This window comes from Anabrus simplex, chromosome 1 (genome assembly GCF_040414725.1).
Source record: "Anabrus simplex isolate iqAnaSimp1 chromosome 1, ASM4041472v1, whole genome shotgun sequence".
NCBI classification, from domain to species: Eukaryota; Metazoa; Arthropoda; class Insecta; order Orthoptera; family Tettigoniidae; genus Anabrus; species Anabrus simplex.
This window is the reverse complement of record NC_090265.1, coordinates 1,550,480,947-1,550,495,004: the sequence shown is the minus strand read 5'-3', so window position 1 is coordinate 1,550,495,004 and position 14,058 is coordinate 1,550,480,947. Positions and strand designations below refer to the sequence as shown.

The following is a 14,058-nucleotide window of genomic DNA, read 5'->3' as shown; positions in this document are numbered from 1 at the left end:
TTGTTGTACCTATCTTTTCAGCATAAATGAAAACGAAGTGTGTTTAGTGAGCTAACCGACATCTGAACATACAAAAGCCGATATTTGGAACTTTAACTACCGTTGTTCGGACATTACTGTTTCGTGTTCTCCCACAAACTACTTTTTTAAAACACATCACTCAAGTATACTTACAGCTTTTAAAGTACTTCGTAGTTCTGTTATTAATTTCAGCCTCTCATCACCATTAATACTACTGTACTGGTGTGCATGATAAAGCTCATAATGATGCCATACATTGAACATTTTGCTGATGTTTTTACACACTTAGCACTGAGTTTCTGCTTCATGTTCGCAACTTAGGATACAGTGCGACCATTCCGGGTCAAATCTACCATAAGCTTTCCTCTTACCACTCTCATTCGTTTGTTTCACATGGCACAAAGTGATCTCGTTTATTCATCCCTCCTTCCCGCTTAGAGAGAAGTTCTGCCCGCACGCGTGTGGGGTAATTTCTAGGCCGTGCTATGTCTTACCGTGGGCACTGCTTGACATGCATTGATCAGACCATACATGAAAAATGTGCATGTCAAATGTCATATACTGTCTTATATCATTCCACATAACACTAGATGATGGTAACCATTCGCATAATCTCCCAGGAAAAAGAGAGTGTTGTCGTCCAGCACGTTCTTGTACTTTCAGAAGCCCCTTTCAGTGTCTATAGATACGATGGGAGCATACTTGAAATGCACTAAGTCCCTCTCCAATACCATTGATGCTATAATCTTCACTTGACAACACCCAAGAGATGGAGCACAAAACATTAAAGACCAAATTCTTGCCAAGAACACATTTCAGTTTGTTTGACACTGACATAACAGAGTTCTGAGTAAATTGATCATTATTTCAAGAGCCATGCCTCTCTCATGAAGACGGGTAATAGTTGACGACAATGAACCGAAATTCGCCTCAATGTACAGTAGCTTTCCTTCCATTTGCATTTCAGAAAACAGTTCTTGGGCAATCTGTATGGCCTTGGCATCTTGCTCGTCTAGAGAATCTATTACATGTTTCACTGGCTGAACATTGTCACAGAAGTAAACACAGGCATCGATCCACGTTCCCTGCGTGATGGAGCCTTAAGAAATACCTTCTTGGTTTGCAACACAAGCTTGTCAACTTCAGGAAAATTTGATCCGACTTCTGCGGCTGCTCTGTGATATGCATGAGCTAGCCAGGTTACTTGCACCATTTCTGAGTAAAATGCTTTGATAGCGTTAGCACCTTTAACTATGTAAGGTGATGTATCAGTCACGAAGACCAAATATCGTCATGTCTTATACCCTCAGGCCATAGTAGTGCCACCGATTTATCTAAGAGGCGACATATTGGTGAATGGTTCACAGAGTTCAAAATCCCAGTCATGAGCAAAAATATTTTTCCAGGTCGACTTCCAACCCATACCCACGATAACATTGCCAATGTAACAGCCCTCAATGTTATCAAACCACGTGTATATAAACTACAATGTAATAGTTGCAAAATCACATATATTGGACAGACAGGCACTAATTTCGCTGTCAGATATAAATATGACTGACTTTCGGCTATGCCCAACACATGTTGGAAACTGGACATAAATTCACACTTATTGAACAAGACTTGAGAATCATGAAGGTGATAAACAAAAGGACTCTTTTGAATATTATGGAGAATGTTTTCATACATTTGGCACAATATTTCAACCCCAATTTCAATATAAATGAAATTTCAGGAAAACCTAATACATTATTTTAAATTATCATTCCAGTATATAACAAATACAAAATGAATAAAAATAACAAACCTCAGCAGTCATTTGAGTTTTAACATTGCTTCCCAAGCCCCATTAAGTTTTTTCTTTGCTTTTCCTTTCATATGCTATCTTCAACAACCAGTATTGGCACAATTCACAAATTTATATATAGCTCCGAGGTTCTACAAATATAAACTAACTACACCTTGTTTTCAAACTTCTGGAAAACTATAGAAGCTCACAAATTAAACACAGGCTATCAACTCTATTGAAGTTCTCTCGAGGAAAAACTGCCAATTTCTCCTCAGCATCATCTTAACACAATTTATGGGTTTCAACTAACAGTACTCGTGTGACATTCATGATTATGTGAATGCTAAAATTCTCATAGATGCACTTTCCACAGAGTCAACTAATTAAATGGGATGAATTTGACATTCATCAAAATTCTATTTTATCTACTGTAATGTGAATGTCATTAGAAGTAACTTTAATTTAAAAAATTTATACCTGTAGTAATGTCACCGATGCAATTTTTCTTTTGGCTTTACGTCGCACCAACACAGATATGTCTCATGGCAACGATAATTTTTTTTTTTTTTTTTTAAGACACATCAAATATCACAACACAACTCATGAGCACATCATCAAATTTTTAATGTATAAGTTTTGTCATTGTTTTATGTATACATACAGAATCTAATGTTTTGTCAGTTTTTAGCTATAAGGGCTGAGGATGATCATTATATGATTGAAACTAGTCCCACAATGTGATGTATATAAATAGTCACATACAAATAAATATGTAATGATTATGTGGAATCCTTATGTCCATCTATTGTACGAAGGTGGATCAAATATAAACGGAAATTTGTTAGTAATAATTCTGAGTTGGGGCTGTGCCAGGTGTCGGTGGGGGTGTTTGGAGAAGGGGTTTGCGCACGCGAATGACGGTGGAGAGCTGGGCTGCTTCAGTATGCCGTGAGTGAACGAGAGGTGCACAACACATCATTATCAAATTTCTCGCAAAAGAGGGCACCAAACCTTCCACGCACAGTTTGGGAAAGAAACACTTCTCGCAGATTCAAGTGTATGATTGGGCTAAAAGATTTGTGGCAGGAAGAGAAGCTGTGAAAAATGAACCTCTTTAAAGGAGACCGTGGACAAGCATCACTGCAGACAATATCGTTGTCATTCGTGATATTGGTGAAGATCGGTGAATAACAATTTCACAAATTGTTTTAGAAGTAGGAATAAGTTACAGAAGTGTTCAAACCATCATCTAAGATGAACTCCATTTCAGAAAATTGTCTGCCAGATGGGTTCCTCGTCTCCTCAACCAGGAACAAAAGGCTTTACGCCAGGAAGTTTGTCAGAGACTTCTGCATCGCTACGAGGAGGAAGGAGAGGATTTCTTGCATCGTATTGTGACTTGGGTGCATTATTCCACCCCAGAGTCAAAGCAAGCAAGCATGGAGTAGCGGCGAAGAGACGAAGCAGGTCTGGTCAAGGCCAAAATATGCCCATCTGCTGGAAAGGTGCTTGCAACCATTTTCTGGGACTCCGCAGGCGTTTTGCTGGTGGATTTTCCTTATGAACAAAGGACAATTAATGCAGCCTATTACCGTCGCCTTTTGGATGAAGCAAAAGTTGTGTATCGCAACAAACAATGCTGGCAACCAATCTGAAATGTCATTCTTCTCCATGTCAATGCAAGGCCACATACTGCTGCTTTAACGCGGAAAAAACTGGAGGAAATTCACTGGATATCTCTGGAACACGCTCCATACAATCCAGATTTATTGCCCTGCGACTATCATTTGTTTGTTATTATTTATAAATTTCATTTTCCGTATTGATAGAATGTATAGACAAGAAATGTGTTTTTCCACCAATCAATACACAATTTATTATACATACCAAACTTGCTCCAGAGAGTGGTATTCGGAGAGTCATAATTCTTTTGTTGACGGCGGTTGGAGTTAGCTGATAATTCACCAATATGGTCTTCACAGTGAATCCAACACCATGAACACGGTGTTCTCTCTCATCTTTTCCCTTCCAGAAGATTGTGTAACCTGAGCTGAACTCTGTAAGTTTACCTTTGCTGGACAGTCTGGTTTCACTTAAGGCAGCAATATCAGTGTTCATTCGTCCAAGCTCATGGGTGACAAACGCTATTCTTCTCTCAGGTCTGTTATTGTCTTTCAATCAAGTAGGGTTCGAACATTCCAGGTTCCTATAATCAAAAGTTTTGGTAATATTCGTTTTTCGACCGCATAAGGGGTGACCCGCTAGGTGCGGCCTCCCATCCGGCTGAGAGTGTGACTACCGATGTTTAGCCCACATTGTCTAGGCCTTCCCCATTCAGGGTGGGCAGCAGTGGTCCTAAATAGGCCTGCCCAAACACAGATGCAGGACCAAATTCCTGAGTACTGGGCGAGTTGGCCGTGCGCGTAGAGGCGCGCGGCTGTGAGCTTGCATCCAGGAGATAGTAGGTTCGAATCCCACTATCGGCAGCCCTGAAGATGGTTTTCCGTGGTTTCCCATTTTCACACCAGGCAAATGCTGGGGCTGTACCTTAATTAAGGCCACGGCCGCTTCCTTCCAACTCCTAGGCCTTTCCTATCCCATCGTCACTATAAGACCTATCTGTGTCAGTGCGACGTAAAGCCCCTAGCAAAAAAAAAAAAATCCTGAGTAGTCACGGGGTCTCAGAAAGACGACCATCACACATCTGCTGCCAACGTGCAGGTCCGAACTAGAGGCTTCCAATTTTAACCTGAAAACCTGCCTCTACCATCCTTATCACATCGCCGTTGGACTTGAGTTGAAGGGCGTGACAGCAGGAAAAAGTGCCACAGGCAGTATTTTGTTTAAGGTGGATCGCAGCTTGCAAGGAAGTGACCCACACACTATGATCTTGGAACTATACCCTGCGGCACAAATGAAATGCAACGTGCAGGTTCTAGTACCATGACTGCAACAGACTGACGCAGACTCGAAATACCATTGAGTTGCGCATTCACAGCCAGTCCATCTAGCATGACCTCATCCGCCTCCACGGCCGTTGAGAACCACAAAAAGGAGGTTCCTCCGTCCGTTTTGCCGTTTTATCAACATGTTTGTGCTCTCTATAAATGTCTAAGAATGCCAAAAAATCTCCATTTCAGTTTTTTTCACCCATGATTTGTCTAACTGCACATTTTCTTGATGGAAGCTCTTCAGAGCTTCGTAGTCCCCTAATGTCTCTGCGCTCCTTATACTCTTATAAACACTTTTTGCACATTCATAAAGGTAGCCATTTCCATAAAATAATTCCACTCTGCACGCTGGAGTCATCTAGTGAGGTGACTTCAGTTTTTCGAAGAGAGAACTCCAGATTGAGAGCAAGGAATAATCTATTAAATATGAATATACTCCTGCGTGCCAACACCTTGCTTCAGAAAATGAGTGAGCTCTCTATGAGCCAGCTCAGGTTGCTCCATTTTACTCATTATATAAAGAGGAAGCTTTTCAAAGTAGGAGGAAAATCAGATTACTTTATTCATACCCCCAATTATCTCGTGATCTGTAAGACAAACACATTATTTTTGTCTGTGTTCTAAAAACTGGCATTACTTTTGTCATAACCTAATGTGTTGCATTCTGTAGGTTGTACGAACTAATATGCTAGACTGAGTAACGCTGATTAAATTGAATCTCTCATGAAAACATAGCATTAATATTAAATCTTGTCATCAATTTTAGGATGAAAAATGAAGCTGCCGTAGAAATTTCATACTGGCCCTTCTACTGCATGAAGTTATCACACCAACATATTTTGGTAAGTATGTCAATTTATTATCGTTCTACGTTGCGATTTTATTTTACGTAAATATCACACGAGAACATGTTCACTTCCTTGTCTAGACTACTTTATTTACACTGTACGTCACAACACACAATTATACACAGTAGTAAATTACACTATATACAACACTCAATAGCGGAGTACCCTGATGTCGATTCTGACAAGTACAGATATCAACAACGCTGACACGCGCACTATAACATATTCAGACTTGAATTCACCGCCTCACTCACTTGAGTTCAATACTCGGACTGTCTCACTGACTTGACAGCTCGATATTTATACCATTCGATCAACCATCTAGAATGATCGACTTCTGGAAGAGTTCTTACAACACTCTAATGAAACACACTCGAAACATCGATCAACCAGGTAGTCGAATGGGTACTCGAAACTTCCTTCAATATTTAAAAATGTACATGGAAATATCTACAACAGTCGTAATGTCTCTGTGTGTATCTGGATAATAAAACCTTACAGTAAGTTTCCAGAACTCTTCATACATACCAAATATAGTACAATAAGTTTAACATACGAACATTATGGAATTTTCTACCGCTTTCGACTCTATAGATTTTGAGGTTAAACAATACCTATTTGAGGTTATACTATTTTATACTACATATTTACAGGGAAATCACATATTAATCATATTTAACATTTAATAAAAGATAATTTAGCCTTATATAAACTATAATTAAAATATATTAAACATAATAATTGAAGGTTACAGCGTCATGCGTACGACAATTATCCCCCCTAAAACCTTCAACATCTATCCTGTACATTCCTTACTCTAGGTCTGAAATTATATCTAGGTGTCCTTATATGTCTTCGTCTCACTTATCCTCCAAGGTAGCTATCGGTGTGTGCTGATCCTCCATGAAGTCTGCCTTATTCTGGAGCCCCGTAGAGAGCGTCGACTCCTCGGTCTCTACGATTTCATGTAAGGGTTGAGGTAACGCCTTCAATTATGATGCATGCACCTTCGTCGGCGGTATAGTCTTTAGGAGATACACACCACTTCCCAACTTTGTATCCACTTCGAAAGGTCCGAGCCACTTGGGAGCCATCCCAACATGGAACTTCTGAAGTTTGTTGCTAAGGGGATGGTTTCGACGAAGAACTAGTGTTCCAGGTCTGAACTCCCTTTCCTCTGGCACATTATTGTTCTCAGCTTCTGTCCTTGAATGCTTTTCGGCCTCACAGTGCACCTGTTGAATCTGCCGCTGGTTCCGTGTGTGCCAGGTATCAGGATCCTCTGGTCCCTCTCTTTGTCCATGGACAAAATTCCAGTCACCAGTTCTCTTTATTGGACGCCCAAGGAAAAGTTCTGCAGGTGAGAAACCCGTGATGCGGTTAACCGTTGTCTGATGGCCAGAAGGGACTCGTGGAGGTGTTGGTCCCATTTGGTATGTTCTCTGTCGACCAAGTGAATATGAAGTATCTTCTTTAGTTCCTGGTTTCTCCGTTCGGTGGGTATTTGCTTGTGGATGATAGATTCATGTAGTCCAGTGTTCAATTCCCCACTCCAACAGAGCTTGCAGCCACTGTCTTGAGGTGAACTGGCTGCCATTGTCTGTGAGTAGACACCGAGGATACCCATACCGACTGAAGACCTCCGTCCTTAAGAGTTGAATGATATGTCCCGATGTAGCTTCAGGGATGGCGAATGCTTCCACCCATCTGGTGAATAGGTTAGTCACTACGAGGATCCCCGTCTTTCCCCGAGATGTCCTAAGGCAGGGTCCCATAAGGTCCAGGGCGAGAACCTCCCAAGGCTGATGCAGTCGGCGTCCTCTCATGCTGGTACTCGCCTTCTGGTTGTTCACCTTAGTGTGAGCACAGATTGCACAGGCTTGGACGTAGTTCTTGATGTCCTGACGCATGTGTACCCAGAAGAAACGTCGCCGAATTGAAAAGTAGGTTTCCTCTTGACCAGGATGACCGGCTTCTGGATTATCATGATATTTTCCCAAAATCCTCGCAGTCTGCGACCTCGGAATTACAATGACCGGGGAAGATCCAAGCAGGTGGGAAGTATACTTAAGTATACCATCTTCAAGTTGGAAGTTCTTGTAGCACATCTTAAACTGAGCTGAAACAGATTGACAATCAGTGCTGCGTTTGCTGATCCAGGATGCCATTCTGTTACAGGACACGTCCTCAATCTGCCACTTCCTTATTAAATCTACATCGATCTCATTGTTTCCTCGATGGATAGCGAGAAGCACGGGGTTGGTTTGGGATTTCTTAGTTGGCCCAGGAATCTCTCTCTCTGGTAAGTTCGTAGTTGGTTTCTGACCGTCCTCAGGATTTCTTGATAGACTGTCAGCAGCTTGATTGGCTACGCCTGGAACATGACAAATTTCAAAGTCAAAATCGGCAAAGATCAAGGCCCATTGCATCAGTTTGGACTTAGTTCCAGAAACTCGATTCAACCACTAAAGTGAGGAGTTGTCTGTAAAGAGTCTGAACTTCCTTCCTTCTAGATATCCTCTGAACTTCCCGACCGCCCATACAACTGCTAATGCCTCCTTGGCTGTACAATAATTTATCTCGCAGTCACAGAGTTTCCTACTGGCATACTCAATTATATCCTTGCCTCCACCTTCCCTCTCATGGAACAGCACAGCCCCAAGACCAATGTCACTCGCATCTGTCTGCAAGCAGACCTCCCGGCCTGCATCCAAATAAGCTAGACTTGGAGCGTCACAAATACGAGGACGGTTTCAAAAGTTCTCGGAATCACCGCTAGATGTCAGTTAGAGCAACAAGGTTCCCGCGCAATAATCACACATCCTTTGTGAGTGAACATGTCGCGCGTCAGTGCTCTAGCTGTAGGAGTGTGGTAGTGACGACTCTTTGTTGTTGTTCCCGCGTAGTGATTTGTGACAATGGAAAAAACTGAGATTCGAGCAGTGATTAAATACTTTGTAAAAAAAGGTATGAAAGCAAAGGAAATTCATGCCGACTTTCTGAACACACTGGGGGACTCTGCTCCTTCATTTTCAACTGTTGCCAAGTAGACCAGCGAGTTTAAATTTGGTCGGGAGAGCTTGGATGATGATCCGCGTAGTGGACGACCAAAAAGTGTTACGAGCCCAGAATTTATCACAAAGGTGCATAAAATGGTCATGGAGGATCGTCGACTAAAAGTGCGGGAGATTGCTGAAGCTGTAGAGATGTCTTCTGAACGGGTATATTATATTTTAACCGAAGAATTGGGTATGAAAAAATTATCCGCAAGATGGGTGCCGCGGCTCTTGACATTGGACAATAAACGCACCAGATTGGAAATGTCCAAACAAAGTCTGGCCCGTTTTCAGTGCATCCAACAAGATTTTTTGCGCCAGTTTGTGACTACAGATGAAACTTGGGTTCACTACTATACCCCAGAGACAAAACAGTATTCCCCCTAAAACCTTCAATATCTATCCTGTACATTCCTTATTCTAGGTCTTAAATTATATCGAGGTGTCCTTATATCTATTTCTACGTCTCTCTTAGTCCTCGCTATTCAGTTACACTTAGGCTACCTCAATCACACGGTCTTCTCGTTGGCGTTGTTGAAGTCCACATATCGCAGCTAGATAGTTCAATCGATAGCCACCACCTTTCCATGGGGGATCCGCTGGATCTGGCTGACGATGTCCCTGTTCTCCGTAGCAATGATCCGCAGGTCCTCGCGTGGCAGTCGACACTCCACTGACTTTCCCCTTGGTCGTGCCTTTGTGTTCTGCCGGGACGTACGCGTCTTTGTAGCCCACCGGTGTGATGCACGGGAGAGGCTCGCACGTCGTGGTGTTGGTCCCGTTGAGTCTCCTCTTTTTCCGGGGTGCTGAATTCATCGTTCCTACCGACATATGATTTTGTGCCAGGACTAGTCTCCTGGTTACGTGGCACCCTCGTTTGTCAGTTGCCGTCGCTACAATGATCCTGTCGTCCCGTGGAGTTGCCATCTGTATGACGCCGGAGCCGCCATCACTGCTTGCAGGCTTCACCCTTGGCTCCAGAGTTGTGCTTTCACACAGCGCACTCGCTGTTTCCGCTGGGCCTTGAACTATGGACTCCACCATCGCTGCAATGATCCTGTCGTCCTGTGGAGTTGCCATCTTCACGATGCCGGTGCCGCCATCACTGCTTGCAGGCTTCACCCGTGTCTCTGGAGCTGTCGTACTTTCACACAGCGCACTCACTGTTTCCGCTGGGCCTTGAACTACAGACTTCACCGAGGCTCGTACTTCGTTGCCCAACGACTTGATTTGGTCCCTTATTCCTTGAGACTGGGCCTCGATTTTCCACCTGAGTTTTTCAGACTGGGCCTCGATGTTCTGCCCGAGTTTTTCGTATTAGGCATCGATCTTTTTAGACTGGGCCTCAATTTTTCCAGACTGGACCTCAATTTTTTTAGACTGGGCCTCGATTTTACCCTCGAGTTTTTCGGACTGGGCCTGAATCAACGCAGTTATTTGAGCGAACATACTGCATACCCGGTCGTTGGTTTCTTCCTCCAAGGTGACTTCGAAGTCAAAACTGTCTGGGTCCTCCTCGCTGTCTATCAAATCCTGGCGTAGCCTCTCCTGTAGGTCCGCTTTGCTTCCAGCCGTCGGTAAAACTCGGGATGCCAGCACTTTCCGTAACATTGCCACGGTCATTTGTTTGATCTTCATTGCTGAGTCTTGAAGTGTCCTGTCACGGTCGCCAATTTATCGTTTTGCGTTGCGATTTTATTTGACTTAAATAAATATCACACGAGAACACATTCACTTCCTTATATAAATTACTTGATTTACACTGTACGTCACAACACACAATTTTACACAGTAGCAAATGACGCTATATACAACATCCAATAGCGGAGTACCCTGAAGTCGATTCTGACAAGTACAGATATCGTTAAAAATTAAATAATTGAAAAATAGGTTCAACCTATTCAATACATAAAGGAATGTAGTGATTACATTCTTATTTAATAGTGATTAGAAATGGGACCGGTTTCGACCCTAGTCCAGGTCATCGTCAGCCGTTCAAAACATTGTTTTTCTTGTTTTTTATGTTTTGAACGGCTGACGATGACCTGGACTAGGGTCGAAACCGGTCCCATTTCTAATCACTATTAAATAAGAATGTAATCACTACATTCCTTTCTTTTATGTATTGAATAGGTTGAACCTCTTTTTCAATTATTTAATTTTTAACGTTAATACTTTCAATGCGGAACAATGAAATTTTTATCTTTAAAAGTACAGATATCAACAACACTGACGCGCGCACTATAACATACTCTCTCTTGAATCTGCCGCCGGCCGGGCTGAGTGGCTCAGACGGTTAAGGCGCTGGCCTTCTAACCCCAACTTGGCAGGTTCGATCCTGGCTCAGTCCGGTGGTATTTGAAGGTGCTCAAATACGACAGCCTTGTGTCGGTAGATTTACTGGCACGTAAAAGAACTCCTGTGGGACTAAATTCCGGCACCTCGGCGTCGCCGAAGACCGTAAAAGTAGTTAGTGGGACGTAAAGCAAATGACATTATTATTATTATTAATCTGTCGCCTGACTCACTTGAGTCCAGTACTCAGACTCCACCTCGGAGCCCAACAGTCACTCCCAGTCCATCACTTGCCTGAGTCCCAAAAACCAAGATCTGCGAACTTAGAACTGAGAACTGCCTTCACTGACTGACTGCTCGATATTTGTACTACTCGACCAACCATCTAGAATGATCAACTTCTGGAAGAGTTCTTACAACACTCTAATGAAACACACTCGAAACGTCCATCGACCAGCTAGTCGAATGGGTACTCGAACAACTATTTCCTATTTAATAACACACATGAAAATATCTACAACATTCGTAATGTCTCTACACATATCTGGATAATAAAACCTTACTGTAAGTTTCCAGAACCCTTCAGATATACCAAATATAGTACAATAAGTCTAATATATGAACATTATGGAATTTTCTACAGCTTTCGACTCTATAGATTTTTAGGTTATACAATACGTATTTGAGGTTATACAATTTTATACTACATATTTACAGAGAAACATATACTAGTCATGTTTAACACTTAATAAAAGATAATTTAGCATTAAATAAACTATAATTAAAATATATTAAACATAATAATTGAAGGTTTTACGTCAGTTACGGTGTCGTACCTACGACAACAGCAGCAAAGCAGTGGAAACATGCTGATTCACCACCACCAAAGAAAGCAAAGGCAATGTGTTCGGCCAGAAAGGTCATGGCCGCAGTTTTCTGGGATGCAAAAGGCATTCTGCTGATAGATTATCTTCCTACTGGCCAAACAATTACGGGGCAATACTATGCAAACCTCCTAGACCAACTACAGGAAAAGATACGCGAAACAAGGCCTGGTTTGGCAAGGAAAAAGGTCATCTTTCATCAGGACAACGCTCCGCCGCACACAAGTGTTATTGCCATGGCAAAACTTCATGAACTGGGGTACGAATTGTTGCCACATCCACCTTATTCACCTGATTTGGCACCATCAGACTTTCATCTATTCCCCAAGCTGAAAATTTTCCTCGGTGGACGGAGATTTTCTACAAGGGAAGAACTGACAGCCGAATTGGGGAGGTATTTTTCAGGCCTGGAGGAATCTCATTTTCGAGATGGGATCAAGGCATTGGAACATCGCTGGACCAAATGCATTAGTCTACAGGGAGACTTTGTTGAAAAATAAAAGCAGTTCCACCAAGGTAAGATACTTAATTCTAGTACATTCCGAGAACTTTTCAAACCACCTACGTAGATCTTTTTATTTCCTGGAAGGCTGTTTCTTCCCTTTGAGTCCATTTAAATGGTATGTTTCTATTGAGGAGGTCGATTAGCAGAGCAGCTTTTGTTTCAAAGTGTGGTACAAAGCTACTGTACCATCCACAAAGGCCTAAAAATTGATGTACCTGACGTTTCGTGCGAGGCCTTTCCTGTTCCTCAATGGCCCTATTCTTCTCAGTCTGTCTCTCCAAGCCCTTGTCCGTCAATATATGTCCTAGGTACTCAACTGAGTCTAATGCGAACTGACATTTCTTGACTTGGCAGGTAAGTCCATGAATCCTCAACCTCTCTAGGACTCTAGCTAGGTGTTCCAAATGGTCCGAAAATGTCTTGCTGTACACGAGGATGTCGTTGGTCCGAAAATGTCTTGCTGTACACGAGGATGTCGTCCAGATAGACCTGGCAAAATTCGCCTGTGTATCCAGACAAGACTGAAGGTGACTGGAGCATTCTTAAGACCAAAGGGCATGACTCTGAATTGATAAAGTCCTCTAGGGGTGGAAAAAGCGGTCATCGGTCGAGACTCTTCTTCGACCTCTACTTGCCAGTAGCCAGAGTTCAAATCGAGGGTACTGAAGACTTTTGCCCCACTCACTTGTTTTATCAGATGTCGGAGATCCGGCATGGGGTAGGCATTTACCTGACATGAGTCTACGCAAAGTCGATAATCGCCATTTTTCTTCTTAGGTAGTACTGTTGGAGAAGCCCATCCTGATGCTGAAGGTTCAATCAATCCTTGGTTTTCCATTTCCTTAACTTTCTCTATTATAAATTTTCGTTTATCTGGGTTAAGTGGGTAAGGCCTTTGTTTAACCAGGGCATTATCCTTACAAATAATTTTATGTTTTACTGTTGTGGTAAATCCAATCCTATCCGTAATGACCTCAGGGAACTTCTTTAGCAACTTCTCAAGGTCTTCCTTCTCCTCCACCCTCAACGGCCCTGTTTTCAGTTCGGCCAATACATTGGTTTCCAATGTTTCCGACTCATAGGCTTTATTTTCTACCCATGCCAACCTAATTCTGTTTTTATTACCAAAGAATATTTCGTTGGCTGTATAATCTATTACTACCCCATATTTAGTTAAGAAGTCGTGTCCTAATATTATGTCAGGTATCAAATCCTTCACAACCTTTACCGGTATATCTATAACTTTGGTGGAACACTTGGCTTGAAGAAGGGTACAACCCTCAATCTTGTAATGTATGTCATGGGTTGCTCCCTTGACTGTTGCCACTGTAGCAGGATGAAGAGGATTTAATAACTTTGCTACATTCATATTCACAAATGAGTGTGAAGCTTGAGTATCCAGGACAGCGATGGAAAGCCTGTCATTAATCGTCAAGTTAATAGCCGGGTGGGGTGGATTAGGTTCATCGTCACTATAGATTTGACCAATATGTTCACCTTCTAGCCAGGTGTAATGTCTCCGGGGCTTCTTCATTCTTCCGGAACCATCCTTGCCCCGACTCAAATGGTCCCAATCTACTTTTCCAGGCAGCGGTCTTATAGATGTCCGGTCTGCCCACATCGGTAGAATTTCCGGGGTTCTTCTGCGGTTGAGGTTTTCGTTTTTGAGGCATGGTAACTTGTTTATTCATCTAATTTTGCTACGATGT

The 14,058-nt window shown here is 42.4% G+C and overlaps 1 protein-coding gene across 2 annotated transcripts in view; it reads left to right on the top strand.

Annotated features, from left to right (window-relative positions):
* The window catches only part of LOC136880296 (zinc finger protein OZF), a 130,482-nt gene that overhangs the window by 59,957 nt on the left and 56,467 nt on the right, over nucleotides 1–14,058 (top strand). For both annotated transcript variants that reach the window (XM_068229139.1, XM_067153291.2), the window contains one exon: nucleotides 5,528–5,603. The gene's annotated coding sequence lies outside the window, so the exon portion shown is untranslated. The remainder of the gene's footprint in view (nucleotides 1–5,527; nucleotides 5,604–14,058) is intronic.